This window comes from Anser anser (genome assembly GCF_964211835.1).
Source record: "Anser anser genome assembly, chromosome: 16".
In the NCBI taxonomy this organism is placed as follows: domain Eukaryota; kingdom Metazoa; phylum Chordata; class Aves; order Anseriformes; family Anatidae; genus Anser; species Anser anser.
In genome coordinates this window covers 7,228,433-7,245,894 of record NC_139737.1, presented here as the reverse complement: position 1 = coordinate 7,245,894, position 17,462 = coordinate 7,228,433, and the positions used below count along the sequence as shown (strand labels likewise).

The 17,462-nt window shown below is 39.2% G+C and overlaps 1 protein-coding gene across 2 annotated transcripts in view; it reads right to left on the bottom strand.

The window, feature by feature from the left end:
- LOC310882556 (uncharacterized protein) overlaps positions 1–17,462 on the bottom strand; it is an 84,961-nt gene that overhangs the window by 56,955 nt on the left and 10,544 nt on the right. The window contains exon 2 of one of the 2 annotated variants that reach the window (XR_014573026.1): positions 12,197–14,731. The exons of the other annotated variant lie outside the window; for it this stretch is intronic. The gene's annotated coding sequence lies outside the window, so the exon portion shown is untranslated. Of the gene's footprint in view, positions 1–12,196; positions 14,732–17,462 lie in introns of those variants that run through there. 2 annotated transcript variants of the gene reach the window in all.

The following is a 17,462-nucleotide window of genomic DNA, read 5'->3' as shown; positions in this document are numbered from 1 at the left end:
TGGATTAAAGCATGTTCAGCACAGCAGAGCTCCCGGTAGAACTGAATCTTTGCAATTTGTAGTAGCAAAAGATGCAGACAGGTACCTAGTGGGAAATTTAGAAAATTTCTATTTTTCCTTGCACTTGCAATGCTTAAGTATGACCAAGGAAGAGAAACTGAGCATCTCCTAGAAGGATATGGTGAAAAATCTATGTGCTGAATGGGCCCCAGTAGTTAGGATGCCAGATTAATGTTATTTTCCTCTTTAAAAGCGACTGTAAATTTACCAGTCCCCAGATTCCTAAGATGCATGAAATGGCTGTGTGCCAACACCATCCCAGAAGCAGGAAGAGTTTGTCAGAGAATAAGAAGATTCAGAGCAGGAGCAAGAGCACAGAGACCATTTGAATTCTGTTTTCCAGGGAAAGCTCAAACTATTATTAACATCTCAGAAGTTCCTTGCCGCCACTGAGGGATTTAATTGCAGCAGCCTGATGAAACTCTGCCATGCCCCCTTGCTTCTTCCCAGGATCGGGATACGTGGAGCTGGGGGAGGGGAGGGAAGGAGAGGAAGGTAAAAGAGGAAAACAAAAAGATCAGAGGTACATTGTTTATCTGAACACTTTGTAGGTGCTTTTCATTATACTGCAGTAGCTAATCTGCTCCAAATAATCTGAAACATCTAGTGAAAGAGATCACTACTTGCAAGATGAAACTTTGCAAGACATTCACCCTTCTTTCAGACACCACCCACAGACATGTTTGAAGATTTCCCCACTTTTTTCCCCTGTTGAGCACATTTCAAATCACAGATCCTTCAGCTGTACCCCATCATTGCTACGTGAAATCAACACATTCTTTGTAAATAAGTGCATGTAAAAATATGTATGTACATACTTACAAAATGAAATACATTTGCAGAAGTGCATGCAGATATTTACCAAGTTGTACGTTTTACTTCTGTATTTGTACATCTCAAAAAAAAAAAAGGAACAGTGTAGGCTTAACATTTTTATACTTATGAATGTAATTCAAATACTTAGGAGACATATATATTACAACATCTCATCACGGACATGTTGTACTGTACTAAGAAGAGTGGGGAAGCATTTGGGTCTGTAAAAATGTCATTTGTGAGCACTGCCTCACCAAAATGATTTGTGCTCCTCAGGCGAGGATCAGACTCAAATAACAACCAGTTTTATGTTTAAAATCAATGTCAAGACGCTGCTGGAAGTTAGTGTCTGTCCACATCAGAGATCTAATGGGTCTGTCTTGATATCAAAAATACATGGACAAACTTCTCTTACTGTAAGCTATAACAAAAAGCTTTTAATTGCTTAACAGAAGACTTGAAAGTGTATACCACATCAGCAGATGGAAAATAATATGGCTAAAGGTGTGATGACAGTTCAATATCTATTTTTGTTCCAAGACACACTTGCATCTAGTAGGGTAAATTTCTCACATCTTACTTTTTCATGCCATTTTCACATTCTACTACTTGGTCCTTGCAGAAGACAGTGGGAACCGAAAAGGAAATCTGATATTCCACACAGCCTGAATGGAAGAATTCTGCTGTGGTATGCCTTTAGATAGGGCTTTTATGGTTAACCTTCAAAAATCTCTCACTTTCTCCCCACTTCTTATTCCTTAATAACATTTTCACTATGAGCACCCCTATATTTAATTGCTGTAGTCAAAACAGAACCAAAAGGATCTTAATGAAGAGTCAAAAGAATGGTTCTTACTCCTCCTACCTCAACATCTTAGACAGTAGTGAAATCTCCTTAAACTAGCCAAATAAAATGTTCAGAGATGTAAAAATGTTCTGAAGAAAAAAATAACTTTTGCCTTCTCTTGACTTTAGAAGTCTCAGATACATTTGGTTCAATTCCCTGTGAGAAGAAAGGTTTTGCAATGATTACATACATTGCAGATCTAAGTAGCTTTCTCCAAAGTACTTCCTCAACATCAGAGCAGGCTTCTAGCTGTAGTTTGCTTGCCTGACAATTTCTTAGATTTCCTTCTTGCTCTTTTGCTCGTTTTTTTTTTTTTTTCTCCCCTGAAGTGTAGCCCACTAAACACAGATGAAAGGAATGAATTATATGAATTATTTAACTTTGAGAGATCAACCAAATATAATATAATGAGAGATTAACCTACCAAATATTCAACCCCTTAGCCAGCTGAGCACCAAGTTTATGGTTTCAGCTGTTCTACTACTTCAGAAAGTGCAGATTTTGAATGCCTGGCAGATACACAGACCCAGGTGTGTTGTTTTTTTTTCTTCTTTTCTTTTAACCAATGATACAAAGGAAGTGGTTTTGTTGCTAGCAGGTACCTTGTTTGGGATATTAAGATAATGAAAGTTCATCACCACAGACAAATTGTGACTGCACACCATACAACCTGACCTCAAACTTGAGTTACTGAATGGAGAACATTTATAATAGCCCTCCCTGATCCCCCAACAAATAAAATTCACACCCTTTAATCTGTAAGAAAAAAACTAAACTTCTATTTAAATAGATTTAAAGGAAGAAGAAAACAAAACCAAATCTTTGAGAGAAAGAAGTTTCAGTGGTGCTATATTCAGGAAAATAGAAGGCAAGTTCAAACTTTAATCATATCTAGTTCTTCTCTCTTCCAGCAATTGCTTTGTTACACAGAACAACCGTGTTTCCAACAGTAATGCACAGGGAGGGATGCCAAGAGGCAAGCTTACTCGCAGAGATAGGAAACGTTACACATTGACCCCCCCCTGTTCTGCAAGGCCGGTCTTTCACTGGAAGGAGTAGCTGCTTCTGCAGAAATACAAGCAGTCGATTTTAAAATAGTATCGGGAAATGCACAAAGATCAGCACATGTGTTGATCAACTGAATAACTGGGCTAGATAAATACCAATCAAAGCCGCTCCCAGTTTTGGCAGGCATGCCTGTAAAAGGTCTTCTACACAGTCAGAGCATTTCCAGCCATTTAACGCAGGGTTTAGTGCCTTGCTAGAGGGTGTGGTACAGCGTAATCGTGTAGGGGAACCTGGTAACCTCACTAAAGACACTTTCCCTGTAACCCAAAATGTTCACTTTTCCTGATTAAAATGGGTAAAAAATAATTTATGTTGGTGGTTACAGTTTAAATTGTCTGGTACACTTCAAAAGCCTGTTTACCTGTGATTTAAAACCAGTATCTTTTGATCAAAGAGATAAGCTGTCTCCACACTGTCTGGTGATCACTACTTTCATAAGGCCTTTTCCCTGTTTAGATAACTTTTTAGTTTTTCTGGGCTACGAATAGATGCCAGTTTCAAATTTGTCCATGTAAGTTTGCACACAGCTTTGCTGGGGTCTGTCGTACTGCATTGGAGATAATGTTTCAGCAATTTAAGATTTAACAGCTGCTGCGAAGAATTACAATTAGCTAATCTCGGTCCTGCAGTCCCTTTGAAGTAGCAATATCACAAAAAAAAAAAACCAACAAAAAAAACCAAACTGCAGCTTCTTGCGAATGCTGTATTTGGGATTATTACCAGCTAATTGGAGGACCTTTAGAAATTATTGATGAGAAAAAAAAAATCACTGAAATGCATTAGTATTTTTCTGTTTACTTCATCTTGAAACCTGCAGCAAAACGAATCAAAACTTTGTTCTTCTTAATGATGGTGTGGAGTACAAAGAAAGAGATTAGAGTTTGACCTGACTTCCTTTTGTGCTTGTTTATATCATTGGAGCAGAAAGAATCTCGGTGCTTGGCAGCCCACTTCCTGAAGTCAGAAAAAAATAACCTACATTTACTGCAACTTGTATTGAGCTCATGAAGCTCTGATATCACAAGTCATTGATCTGGTCAAGTGTTAAAGAGAGATGTGAGACTTCCCCTTTTCGGTTACAAACTCCAGCCCGGGAGACAAGAAAGCAGCCACTCTGCCTGGCACCAGAGCGTGGGGGAACTGCTGAAGAAGGCGGCACCGAGATGGCAGTTTTGCTCTTGGGAAGAAATACCTGCGTTATTTTTTCTGATAGCACCAAGATATTTGTTAAATATAAAATACCGTAACAGAGCTACTCCTTGCTAAAGGGGCACCAACAGTTATAAATATTTGCTTGAAAATATCATCAGGGTTGAAACTTAATTGAAATGCTAAAGCTTTGTTTGCTTCCCCTGCTTCAGGACAGCTGAAACAACAAAACCAGTCAGACTGCTTTTTTTTTTTTTTTTGGTCAGGTATGTGCTGAATTACCGACAAAAAGCTTTCGGGTTCTTAGAAGAAGTGCAGCACCCGAAGGATTTCTCCCAGCTCCAGACAGAAAAGCTTCAGCAAACTATCTGGGTTGCTCTTTTTGCGATTGCCTTTTGTTGGCTCGGACTGAACGTGTATCTATTTTGTGGCCAGACACAGAATTTAGTATGAAAACACAACTGGAACACCCTTTTCCAAAACATTAAAAGGTTTACAAATGAGAGTTTAAGGTTTCTACATAAGCAATCTGTGAGTGTAAAGGGACTGGGCTTTGTTTTCGCTGTAAACCTCCCCTTTCACATAAATGAGGACTGTGGAGATAAAAAATGTTCTCCATACTCCACTCCCTGTTTTGTTTGTTTTCTGGATAAAATTAAATTTCTGAAATTCCAAAGAGGGTTGTAACATTTTGTAGAATCCTAAAGTTTAGCAGCTTCAGTTCTTAAATTTTTTTAAAAACTTTTTTTAAAGCTTTTTGAAATAGGCAAAATTATGCAAGTGCAGACTGCCATAAAGTACTTTTACTCCTCCTCTGTGTGTGTTAATGTCAAATAAATGCTACCATCTCCATTATACTGACGGAAAGCCTCGGCACAGATCCTCAAAAACTACCCAGGCATTTATCTTTTGATCTACTTCCCAGCTGTGTGCTGTGACCGGTGAGGCAAGCTTCCCCTCCGCTGGGCAGATGCCATGGTTTGGTGCTTAACATCCTCCAGGCTTTACCTGAATCTCTTCCCCTGGGGCTGGGGGTTCCAGATGGAAATAGCTTGATGGACAAGGATGAAAGAAGAGGTTTCAGTAAAGGAGAAGGAACAATGCCTTGGACTATCCTCAGTACAATTGCTGGACTTTTTCTTCCTGTTTATTATTCAAATTGCTACTGTTTATCTGTAATATCTGAATTAAAGCAAGCAGCACTAATATATGCAATAAAACTATTATTTTTTCACTCTGGTATCAATGTAGACTTAGTTTCTATTACAGTAATGCTGGAAAGTCTTAGCTATCTTAGCCTAAAATAGTCCAAACTGGAGAAGGCTTACAGGGTCACGATTCAGCTGAAGAAGTCTAAATAAATGAATGAACTATTCCTAGTATTCCCTGGCAAACTGATCTTCCAACTGAGATGAGGGGGAGCAGACATCTAACCTGCTGAGATGCTTGGAAAAAAAAAACAACAACAACAACAACAAGCTGAACAAGTTCCACGGTGTGGGAAAAATACAGCATGCTCTGAGTTCATTGTATATCCTGGCCTCACGTTTTCAAGTTTTCCTCTTAGCTTTGCAATACAAGAAACATACATAAGAAATGCAGAAAATCCCACCCCAAACTGAGATACAAAACTGAGATGTCTCTAAGACCGATCAGGACTTATTTAAATTAAATACAAAGAATTTCATGAAATGGCACAAAAATCATGAAAAGTTTGATAGCTTGAAAGATTGCAATTGTTCAATCATTTGTAACAGTAATATGGGGCAGGCAGGATGACTAGTTTGTTCTAGCTATAATTACTATAGCAGTTACAGTAGGTGAGAAAAAGAAATAGAAGAAACATAGCTTTTTAAATTATTAATTGACTAATTCCCCTAAGAGAATGATTATATTGGGACAGCACACAAAGCAAAGGGACTAGTGACAAGTGTGACAGTATCTGTTCCATTGATGATACCTCCTCAAAAAACTTCTTGTGTAAGACTTTTTCAGTACAGGTCTCCCACCCCCCCTTTTCACAAGGAAAGATGAGAAAAATACAATTTATGACTCTATGTATGCCTGATAATATATAAAGATTTTCTTCTGTTTCATAAAGAGAATGTGGTGATACATACCAGGATGTGGGTGACTCAAAGGTTAGTGTTAATATTATGCAAAAAAAACATGTAAGCAATGGGGAAATAAAATCTACAGAAAAGGTGTATGTACAAAAAGTCTCTAGAACCCTCAAGAAAGACATTCACCCACTCAAAGCCAAAGAAATATTCACATTTTCACCTATTTTTTTCAATGTGCTTTTTCTCCACAAAGACCTTTTAAAGGACTGACAGCATAATAACCATCATCATTGGAGCATGTCCCTGATTGCTGTTCCATGAGCTCTCAGGTAAGGGTTTTCAAATAAAGCCCAATATAGAAGATGGGGGCTTCGCAAGGCCATACTCTAGGTGCTGGATTGAGTTCAACTGATTGCAGTCTGCACAGTGCAGTAGACCAGTAGACTCTGACCCTACAACAGGAAACCATAAACCTAGATCTTTTAGGGACAAATGCAGCATCTTATTCCACATTTATTGTCACTCACCACGATAAAGTAAGTCAGCAAAATGATTAATGGCAGAGAAAAGAGCTTTGGTTGTGAATTGCTGATCATATCAATGGCTAAGTGTTAGGCAGTGCCTAAAAACAAGAACAGCCATGAGACCCGGGGAGCCAAAGGATGGCAGAGATGTGCAGAGGCAGGGGATGTGTCACCTGCCTTTTGGACAAAACTTTGGGGATATTAACAACACTTACTATTTGAAAACACTCTCCTTCATTTTCCTTATGAGCTTTCCTCTTAGGATATTTACACCTCATTCTGTAGATTTATAATCTTCTGTATTTAAAAATGAAATGATGAGGGTTTTATTTGTTTGTTTGCTTTGTGGCACTTTGTCAATAACTAACAAGTTGTGCTGAGTGCACCAGAAACTCAAGAGCAAATTTACAGATTTTTAAGTTTCTAAAGATATGTGCATAGAAGAGTTTCATAAGTTTAGAAAGTGGAATAGGTGCCTTGCCTTTTTGCGGAATGGCTCTAGAAACCTAATGGCATTTTGATATGCATAAATATTTGTTCTCTATCTTGAAGCACTTATGGTTTATGAAACGGTAGTATAACAGTGGAAACTGTAGCTTTGTGTTGTATTTTCGACCAAAGCAAAACTAAAAACCAAGCTATTTATTGGTGGGGGTTTTCCCCATCCACCCAATGTACTGGGGAGATTGGGTGATACTACATAGCACGCTGGAAGATTCTTCACCTGCAAGTAAAATACCAAAAGGTAATGAGTGGGTAAAAAGAATCACCAGTGTGAATAGTAGGCTCCAGAAGAAGTTAGTCTATCTCTAAAGAAAAGCAAATCAAGAAGCATAATTTCAACCTCAATCTCAAGAAAAAAATAGCATGTAACACTGTCTGAACACTGGCCCCAGAACAGGGAGTTCTCTACTGTCTACCTACATCCTTCTCCTATCTACCTTCTCTTTGAAAGTATTTAATTTGCCATTTCTAAAGGGTCAAAATGTGAAACCTCGGAAGAACTACTGAAAGTCAATCCTCAAGTAACCTTATGCACTATGTAGCACAGGAATGAATGTTCACTGCCTTTTCCAGGCTAATCAAATAGTGTGGTGCAACTGGAAACTGAGCAAAAACAGTAGAGCACCTTCATGGTACATAATTTGTCACCAGGGTTTTATGTGCTTTTTATGCCATGAGGATATAGTTAACAGGGGAGGGTAGTTACAGCATTAATGATTTGTTTTCCATAACTTGGGAATGTCAGTTGTACCTTCTTTTCCCACAGTGGGAATCCATTATTAATATTTACAAGCAATTCTTTGGTAAGCAGGTAAAAACTCATAATCAGAATCAAATTACTGCACTCCTGATGATACTTCATGAGATGAGCACTTTATTAGGAAACAAAAGCTTCCAGAGAGACTATTTAATGATAAGTAAGTCAGTTTCTTTAATACTCTAATGATAATTGCTAGTGAAACAATTATTTTTCTTGCCCAATGATTCCCCCCATTCCCCCAGTGAGAATTGGTGTACTCAATGCTTAGAGAATAATATAATTATTCAGAGTTCATTAAGAGGCAATATTGTTTTTCCTTTCATTAAACTAGATTCGTGCATCTGTTTGAATACAGATATGTAAGTCTTCAACAATGTAGTACGTAGTTTTTAATTTTCTCAAACTGCTAAAGAGGGAACAATGTGAACCTGGCACTTGGCAATCAGTGAGCTCAGGAAACCTGACTCCTAGGTTAGTTTGCTGCTCATGGCAGCGTGAGCAAGTCTATCACCCGGCTCATCTGCTCTGCTTCACTTTCCCACATGGCAGACAAGGACAATTCCTCCCCACCTTTGCAGGAGCTTTGGGAATTCAGGGATGAATAATAGTGAAAGACTTCTGCCAATTTTAAACTCTGTCAGGCTGCATGGAGGACAGCGAGCAGTGATAATGTGGCCAGAATGATGGGGAAGAGCCTGGTGGCTCTGAGTCCCACGGGCCTTTAGGTACACGAGGAGACGCGCTGTGGCAGTGCCCGCCATTTTGGAGTGCCCGCCATTTTGGAGTGCCCGCCATTTTGGAGTGCCCTTTGCCAGTGGGAAAAATCCTTCCACCACAGGATTTCTTTATCAAGTCTTCCCCAGCTGGATAAGTCCCTCTCACAGTCACAGTGGTTAGATTCCTGTGTTGTAGTTAGGTGGGTGGAAGTAATTGTAAAACATTTCTTCCCCCAGCACACCTACTCTGCTGTCAGCCACACTGACACTGGGTGATACTGGGTAGAAGCAAGGCCTAAGCCTGCTGTGTAAAGCTGTGTCCAAAACGGCAATAGACAAATCAGAAAGGCACCACCACAGACAGTATCAGCACAGTGTGCCTCTCACTGGGGCAGGAACAGAAAAAAAAAAACAGCTATTCAGGTAGTTTAAGCTACCGATATAAATGCTTCACCCTGAAATATCAAAACAGCCTTCTCCTCCTGTTTGAAGCTCTCCTTAAAACACTGCAGATCAGCATCAAATTCACTGTATGATTAAGGACAACATTTGTAACATTTTCCAAAGTGTTATCTTTTTTTTTTTTTAAAATCATATTAATTCTGAAGTTTAGGGAGTCTGTCTGGCCTGTTTGCCCCATAAAGTCCTAGTCTTACTAAAAGATAAGTTTCCTCACAAATCAGAGAAAGCAGCTTCTCAATTTTTTTTTTTTTTGCATCTACAGATACAATAAATGTGCAGATTCCTCTAACTGCAACATCTCAAGCCAGCAAGGAGGAGGTTTGGTGAGACAGCAGCACACACTGGGAAAGCAAAAGACCTAAAACGAAAACAAATATAAGAGACAACTGTGGAATTTTATACAGCAGAGAACTAAAACTAAGTCTCTCATAAATACCATTTTAAGCAAACAGAGTAGTGGGAAAAGAAGTTCTGATGCCAGGCAAGCGGACCACAGCAAGTACTTTTACTGAATGTTCAATGTAGTGCCAGTAATTACTGCCCATAATGAGGGAAAACAAGCTGCAGTTGTAGCACAGTACCACAGCACATAATGCTGTTTGAGTTTCCCTTCTGTATGCTTTTGCATGCTAGGTGCTGATAAAGATCTTTTCCTCTAGTTTCATGTTTGCATGGTATTCTTGTGTAATAGCCCAACCTGTCTGGTTACAGATTCTTCTGTCTCTCCTGATTAACGTCCTCCTCTTTGGACCCCATGAGAGAATCTAGGAAGCTTTTGGTGTTTTTCTGACCATTTGTTGCATTATCTAGGCTGTCATTCTCTATTTCAGCTATGGATTGCTCAAAACCCAGCATTACTTGCGTTTTTACTTAGCATAAAAGTTGCTCTCCAGAGCAACTTTTCTTTGAACTGGTACTGAAACCAACTTGAGGAGTAATCAGTTCTACAAGCATATAGTGTAGATATCCCTGTGTCTCTTCGATCAAGAGATTCAAGTCCTCATCTTCAGGGAGCCAAGAAAAGCACAGCTGTTACAAACCACGCATGATTCCAGCTTTGCGAATTCCCTATCACCCAACAGTAGTGAACAAGAAATCCTGGATGCTTGTCAGGTTTTTTTAAATTAAGAGACAATATCTAGTACACAGTACCAACAGCACTGAAAGGAGCATAATGTGCAGGCATTCCAGTCCCAGTGTGAGGCAAGGCAGTGTTAGCAAAGTCCCCTCCCAGGGCACGAGCTAACAGCTAGAGTGGTTAGATGGTCATTAAATCCTACCAGCCTCAAAAAAAAAAGGAAAAAAAAAAGAAAAAAGAAAAACAAAGATCAGTGCAAAATGGGTTACACCTGTCCTGTACAGTACTATTGCTTTAGCCCAGAGAACCTGGCTGTATGGGAATACTAGGGACCAAAAGGTGAATTAAATAAAATTACTTTGATATGACATCCCCATAGAAACCGTTGCTGCAGCAACAAGACCTTTAGTTCCTCAAGTCTCTTTAAAATAAATAATAGTTAAAATAAATAAATAAATACTTTGATTCCCAAGCCATTATAAAGTTTTCAAAATAGAAAATTTCACTTGGAAAGAGCTCAGGATGAGTGTTGTTATACAAGCCCTTAATGTATCCAGCAGGTGTACAGCATTGCAGGACTGTAATCACAACTTTTTTTCTGATCCCTATTCTGAGGCAGTTCATGATCCTTTTAACTAACAACATTTATTACTTCTCCCCAAAATATAAAGAAAACAACACATTTGGCTACAATGTACTATTCTGAATAGCTAATAGAGAAATGGGGGAGCGTATGTATATGAAAAATGAAAAGTATATTTATTACTGATGCTCACTATTAAATTTGACAGATAGCATTTGCCTCCAACCTTTCAAGCCAGAAGTGGAACAGATGTTCATGAAAAGCCAGTTAATTTCCTGCCATTTGTGAACTGATTAGAAACTGAAACATTAGCACACTGACACTTCTTTATTTTTAATCTTGCTCATGTTTTGAAAGGAAAAGAAAAGAACCACCGGGAGCTAAGGTCTGGTTTTCAGAGAGGAATGGCTGCACATTTTTGTTTCCTCTTTTAACCCAAACCTGCTCTGCTAAGGAAATAGAAAAGAGCAAAACTGACTCCCCACAGCCAGTAGCAACTGAGTGTTGCAAACCGTCTTCTTGTGCTCAGCTGATGCAGCGCTGGCAGCACAGCGAGTGAACGAGGAAGAGCGTGTAGCTGCTGCTTTCTCACCCACCTACCTATTGTTACAGCTGCTGAGCAAATGAACAACGGCTCTGAAGTTGTTTGCAAACACCGCTACTAAACAGGCAGTTGTGTTTCTACAGGTCATTGTCAAAAACTCAGTGTTCTGCCCTGTAATGAGGAACAAGGAATGAGGAACTTTTCCAGTTTTAGTTTTCAGAAGTGCTGTTACTGAGCTGCATTCATATGAGGCCAAGCAGCCTTTGCTTTAATAGTTCCCAGAACAGAAATTCAGGCCCGAATACAAATCTGGTATCAGCAGGCTCAATTCCATTCAAAAGTGAATGCTGCCTCCAGATCTAATTCAAGGATAACTTGCTTTTGTTATAAATATTTATATACTATTATTAATCCCAGTGGGAGAACTTTGGGCATGCATTATCAGTTATTTATGTACTCCCTGCCCCAAGAAAACTGAGCCTTTTACTCTCTCGGGTGAGATGAAGGAAGTTACTCAGAAGTAAAGCCAGTCAGAAATTTTCTGACAAAACAAAGTTTTGTTGGATAATCACAATTTGCCAAGCCTGAAACACGTTACTGAACGCATCGTGGGGGTTGAGGAAGGGCCACTAGCCCAGCCCAGGCTGTCCCCAAAGCACTGAGCCCGGCCGGGGCAGCTGCTGAGGACTTTCCCCTTCACATCTGGTCTTGTCAATGGCACTGAGGGGCTGCAGAGCCTGGGGGTCCCAGTTTGTGGAGAATGTCGAAAACCCATGGTCCCAGGACTAACAACATGTTCAAAGCAAGCAAGGAAACAAAACAAAACAAAAGTAATGACATTTCTGCAAACTGGAAATCCTGCTTTTCAAGCCAGCTGTATTCAAGAGCAATAATAAATAAATAAATAAATAAATAAATAAATAAATAAATAAGATTCCTCTATCTGAAAGCAAGATTTAACTGATGAGAATCTATCAGGAAAGATTGTCCAGTCAGCAGCCCGGTCAATGCTATATATCCTTTGTCCGTGTTACGCATACATCTACAGCTGGGAAGGCATATGATTCAAGCATGTAACGTACACTTTGCTTATCTCTGCTTATCTACAGCCTGAGCAGTGCAACTGTGATCAAACAGGAGTCTCACTGAGCAGTAGTCTTTCTTTGCGTGCATGCACGTGTGTGCGTGCACATGTGTGTGCATGAAGGCACAGTGCGATCATCACAGAAACGCAGAGCTGGCGCACAGTGAGAGCTGCCAGAAGCGTTTCATGTTGAGAGACAAAAGCTGATGCGTTTCCTATGAAAATGTTCTTGGTTCTGCAGTTATTTCAGCCAAGGTGTGCCTTTCTGTACGCATCTGGAATGATATGTAATTGCTTTTCTGATTGAGTTTCACGTTTTAGTAACAGGTGGTTGGACTAATCCTCAGAAAATGGCATGCAACACAAAAAGCTTAACTCGTTTTGAATACGGCTGTTACCGTACTGAATCAGCACACACCCAGCTTAAAGGTTATGAAACCTCTTGAGTGAAACTATCCAAGTTACTTACCTCTCCCCAATAAATGAGCAGTGAGGATGTTGCACAAATATTCTCATCTGTGTTTTATCCTAAACCTTTAGGCCACACCTTCAATTGGAATAAATCGGAGTAACTAAACTGATAGCAGCAGGACAAGGCATATGCTTAAAATTAAAGCAAGTGGCTTGCTAAATTCAGAGTTTTCATTATCTCACCGAATTTAGCCCTCATTCCAAAGATTTGTTAAAAAGTGTACAGTTCCCCTTTAAATTCCTTTCCTTACTCCACTTTCAAGTTTTCTTTACTTTTTAATTCCTTTCTTCTTCCTACTTCTACCACTCCTCTGCTTCCTCCCTCTGCTGGGGGAGGGGAGAGGGAAGAATAAGTGCTTTGTTGTCCCTCCCCTCCCCCTGCCCGCAAAGTTGGCTTCTCCTCCTACCCCCTGGAAAATTGCATTTCCCCAACCATTCGAAAAAAATACTGCAATTTTTATTTGACAATGAAATGTTTGAAAAAGTGGGAAGGAAAAAGAAAAAAGAAAAGTCGTTGTGGACAGAAAAAATGCATCACTTTTTTTTTTTTTGGCCACGTGATGTATAACACTGCAGAATGGGACTGTGCATCACGGTGTCTACATTCGTGATCAGATCACTCCCACCAGTGAGAGCCGAGCAAAGTGAACTAATTGAAAAGTGAGAGAAGCCACTCCCTCCAGCTACTGCAGCCCTATCTGCCCCAGTCACTCGTTTTCAGGCCTTTTGGGTTTTACTTCCCTATTCTGTTTTCTGCAGGAATTTCCTATCCCAGCTATTTCAGTCCCTTCCCTCGTCCTTCCACTTTATACCGTGGTCAGCTGTTAAACAATTCCCATCGATAGCAAGCACCATTGCTACACCGAGCACTTAACGTTCCGGACACAGAGGAAATAAATGCAGGGCAGCCTGCACCAGCCCCTCTGTGCACTCGAACTTCATCCTAATATCACTTTAAAATCAAGCAGTCTCTTCTGTATTATCTGCTTATCCATCTTTTAGCCTTAACTTCACTCCAAAAGCCAATTGTCGGAAAGGGGCAGTTTATTGTCACGCATAAGGTCAACTGCATAATGAATAATTTCACATAGTCATAAATGTGCTAAATTAAATCACCACTGAAGACCTTGGAAAAAACAATATAAGTCATGAACTAATTTTAAAATCATACAAATCTAATCACTGCAAGGAGGTCTGCACTGAGGAAGGGGAACATAAATTTGCACAAGTGTTATAATCTTGAACCAAAGCTCCATATCTAAAAACAACTCTTAATCCTTTCAGTGAAAAAAATTTATGTTGACCAGTATATTTTAATATTTCTGTAAAAACTTTTGATTCAAAAAAAATCCTCCCTCCCCCACATGTCTATCTGTTTATAGACAGATATCCTATTTATCCTATTGATAACGGAAGGAATAACTAAGTAGCCAGGCTTCTGGGTAAACTGACTATAAAAAAAAAAAGGAAAAAAGGTTGAACGCATGCAATATAGTAAAATCATGACTAAGGTAGGATATGATAACTGCCTAAAATATTTGATGTGTGTAAATACGAGGGACTGGCATGAAATAGTGTGGGCTGGAATGAAGTCAGACTGAATAGCAACACCGTCGCCTAGACTATGGAATATTTTGCTCACAGGAGTGGTGTTTGAATCACTTAAAGCTAGACTGGACAAGGAACTGGAGAACATGCTACATGGCTAGAGACACAGCTACATCAAAGGGTGATTTTCAGTCTGTGAGTCACCGTGACAGCTGTGCCCCGCTGGGAAAATGCAGATCACAAAGCCCAGGATGAAACACACGGGGGCCAGAGACAAAGCTTCCTCTGTCGAGGGGAGCTGGCGACGCAGTGGTCTCAACGCAGAGAGCAGGCGAACCCAGAGTCTGAGCATCTTTAGGACACGCTGCAAAACCGTCTGCCTCGGAAAGTCTCTCCACTAGGAGACAAGCACAATATTGATAGTCTCTACTACTCTGAAAGTGGAACCAACCAACTGAAACAAAGAAAAAAAAGCACGCTATCAGCCCAAGTTCCATGTAAACAAAGATCATACTCCAGAAGCAGTATGATCCTGAGACAGGGGGGACCAGCGCTCTATGAGGTCTGCTACAGGCTCTCCTTCTGTGCAGTGGTGCCCACACACTGCTCCTAAGGATGCTTTTTATCCTCTTTTTAAGGATAAAACTCCTTAATCCAAGAGAAGAGTTCTCTCAGCAAAATTTTAAAAATACATCGCTTATAGGAACTGATTTTCTCATATAAATAATCTCCAGTCCAAAGCACAGAAGAATCATGAAATGACAGGGAAGTAAGAGAACCAGTTGCCCAAGCTTCTTCCTTTTTTTTTTTTTTAAAAAAATTAAAACTCATGATTAAAAAAAAAGAAAAAAAGCACTAAAAACCTCCCAGTATAAACTGGGAGTTTATACTCCCAACCAGTTATTCCAGTTATTTCCAATCAGTTCGTTGAAGGAAGATAAACAGAGTTATATACTGATCTATACTCAGAGTCTACTCCTTTTTCACAAAATTTAAGTATTATTATATATATGTTTTATAAACCCAGCCTAGTCAGCAAAATATCCTTGAAAGTCTCCTGAGGATTTGCAGTGGTTTTATACTTCAGGTAACTTTCTCTTTGTTTAAATGACAGCAGCTGGTATAGATGGGCTCCACAAAGCTAGTAGCTGTAACAGCAGAAATCCCCTTTCTTTACCCAAAATAACTGTAGCTTGAAATTACCAATGACCAACTTAAGAACTATGATATTCACTTTCATCAGAAAGTAAATGGGAATTTGGAAAGAGACAGTGGTCATTCTTACTGTCTTATGGGAACAGTAACTCCCAGCTTGCCTCCAATAAAAACCACTCTGGTGTAACAATAATGAACATATCCATCTAAGATACAGGATTTCATGTGCAAATAGTTGTTCTTATATACTTACTTTACACAATTTTAAATGTTAGTATTCTGTTCTAACCTAATTATAACAGAATTCATTTAGCTCCTCCTTACCTAACCCAAATATACCTAAAATCAGAAAATAAAATTACATTTCTGCAGAAAGTTTGACTTCAGTTTGGGCTGAGAGATACTGGATTACTGGATGTATTCCAAATGAAAAAAAAAAGTCACATTTTTAGAATTGAAAATCGTATATTTTTCTTTTTAGAATAGATAGCACTGTAGTCTAAGCCATAATATAGACAGTTAAATAAATACCATGTTTTTCTCCTAAAGATTAGCTGAAATGTAACCTTGTCGAACCTTTCCATTTTTTCCCCTGATTTTCTGGTTACGCCGATGTGATCTCATAAACCACTTTAACTCCAAGAGTCTTGCATATAACCAGCTGTTGATTTCCTGCGGGTGAATTGTCCACACTGCAGATTAAACCGGGCTCTGCCATCTCCAGCATCACCCCTTGCTGCAGAGTAAGAGGCACACACCACGTGCTGCTCTGCCTGGCTTCATCTACTGTTGGATTACTTACAGGTTTTGAAAAAGGGGAATGTAATGTATATTGTTCTTATATCCTGACTCCTACTGTATATGATGAGTTTTGCTTTATATACATTTCTCCCTCCCGCCTCTTCAGCCCCCTTAATTACCAAAAGTAACTGAACGACATTCAGCAAGTCTGATGCTGTCTGAGTTTGCTGACAGACACTGCTTGTGCATTCACTTTTTTCCCTCAAGTATTTTCTTAATAAAAGTACCTCCAAAAATGTCTTTCATTAAGAGGCACACAATTAGCCTAGTGACCTTTGTTTTCTGTGTTATCTTATCTTGTGGTGTTTCATTTTCAATTAAACCAACGTTAAACATTGTGGCTGAGATTATTAAAAGGCATGTTATTTAGATTGCAGGAAACAAATGCAGGATGGTACTAAAGACAGTACAAATGAGTGATGATTGAAGAATACTTTTTTATTTATTATATTTTTGCTCGATTACTTATAGACAATAATGCTGGAACAATATCAGCATACCCACTGCAACTGAAAGACACTATCTTGTGTGGTGCAGGTCTGCAGTGTTTCTGTGGCATTTGCCACATAGTTTCATCTCTAATTTAAACACGCCAGTGTGTGCATCACTTGTGCATGTAGTTGCACAGGCTTTATGTGAAATCCTAGAACTCTCTCTCTGCAAGGAGATGAACTGACGTGTTGGTGCATCAGATGAATAACTGACCAGCTGTAAGGTTCTGATATAAGTTTTAAACCGAAGATGTAAGTATTACAAAAAAAAAAAAAAAGTAAAAATGCAGAGAACGAAGATTTGTACATCTTTGTGCTCCAAAATGCTGAAGAAAAGCAGCTACACCACAAGTACTGATGCAAAATAAATATTGAGTACATCAGTCAGAAGGAAACATGTTCTTGGGACAATTCTGAAAAACTTTTTTTTTTTAATTTAATTTGCATAATAGATCAGATAATTTGAAAGACCTGCCATCTCTTAGTTCAGTCATCAACCGGGAAACAGAAATAACAGTGTGACTTGTGATCGATCATGTGACGACAAAACTGAACAATGCTGAATCTCTTCCTAGACTGTTCATGGAAAAATCACAGGACACGGTTCATTTGCACAAGCTATTTGACGAATCATTGTGAACGAACAGATTTGAATCAGGTGGTTTAGAAACAAAAAGGTTAAATTAGATTATTGGTGAAGACTGTGATTAAATTTATAAGCAGCTCATTTTATCTCGT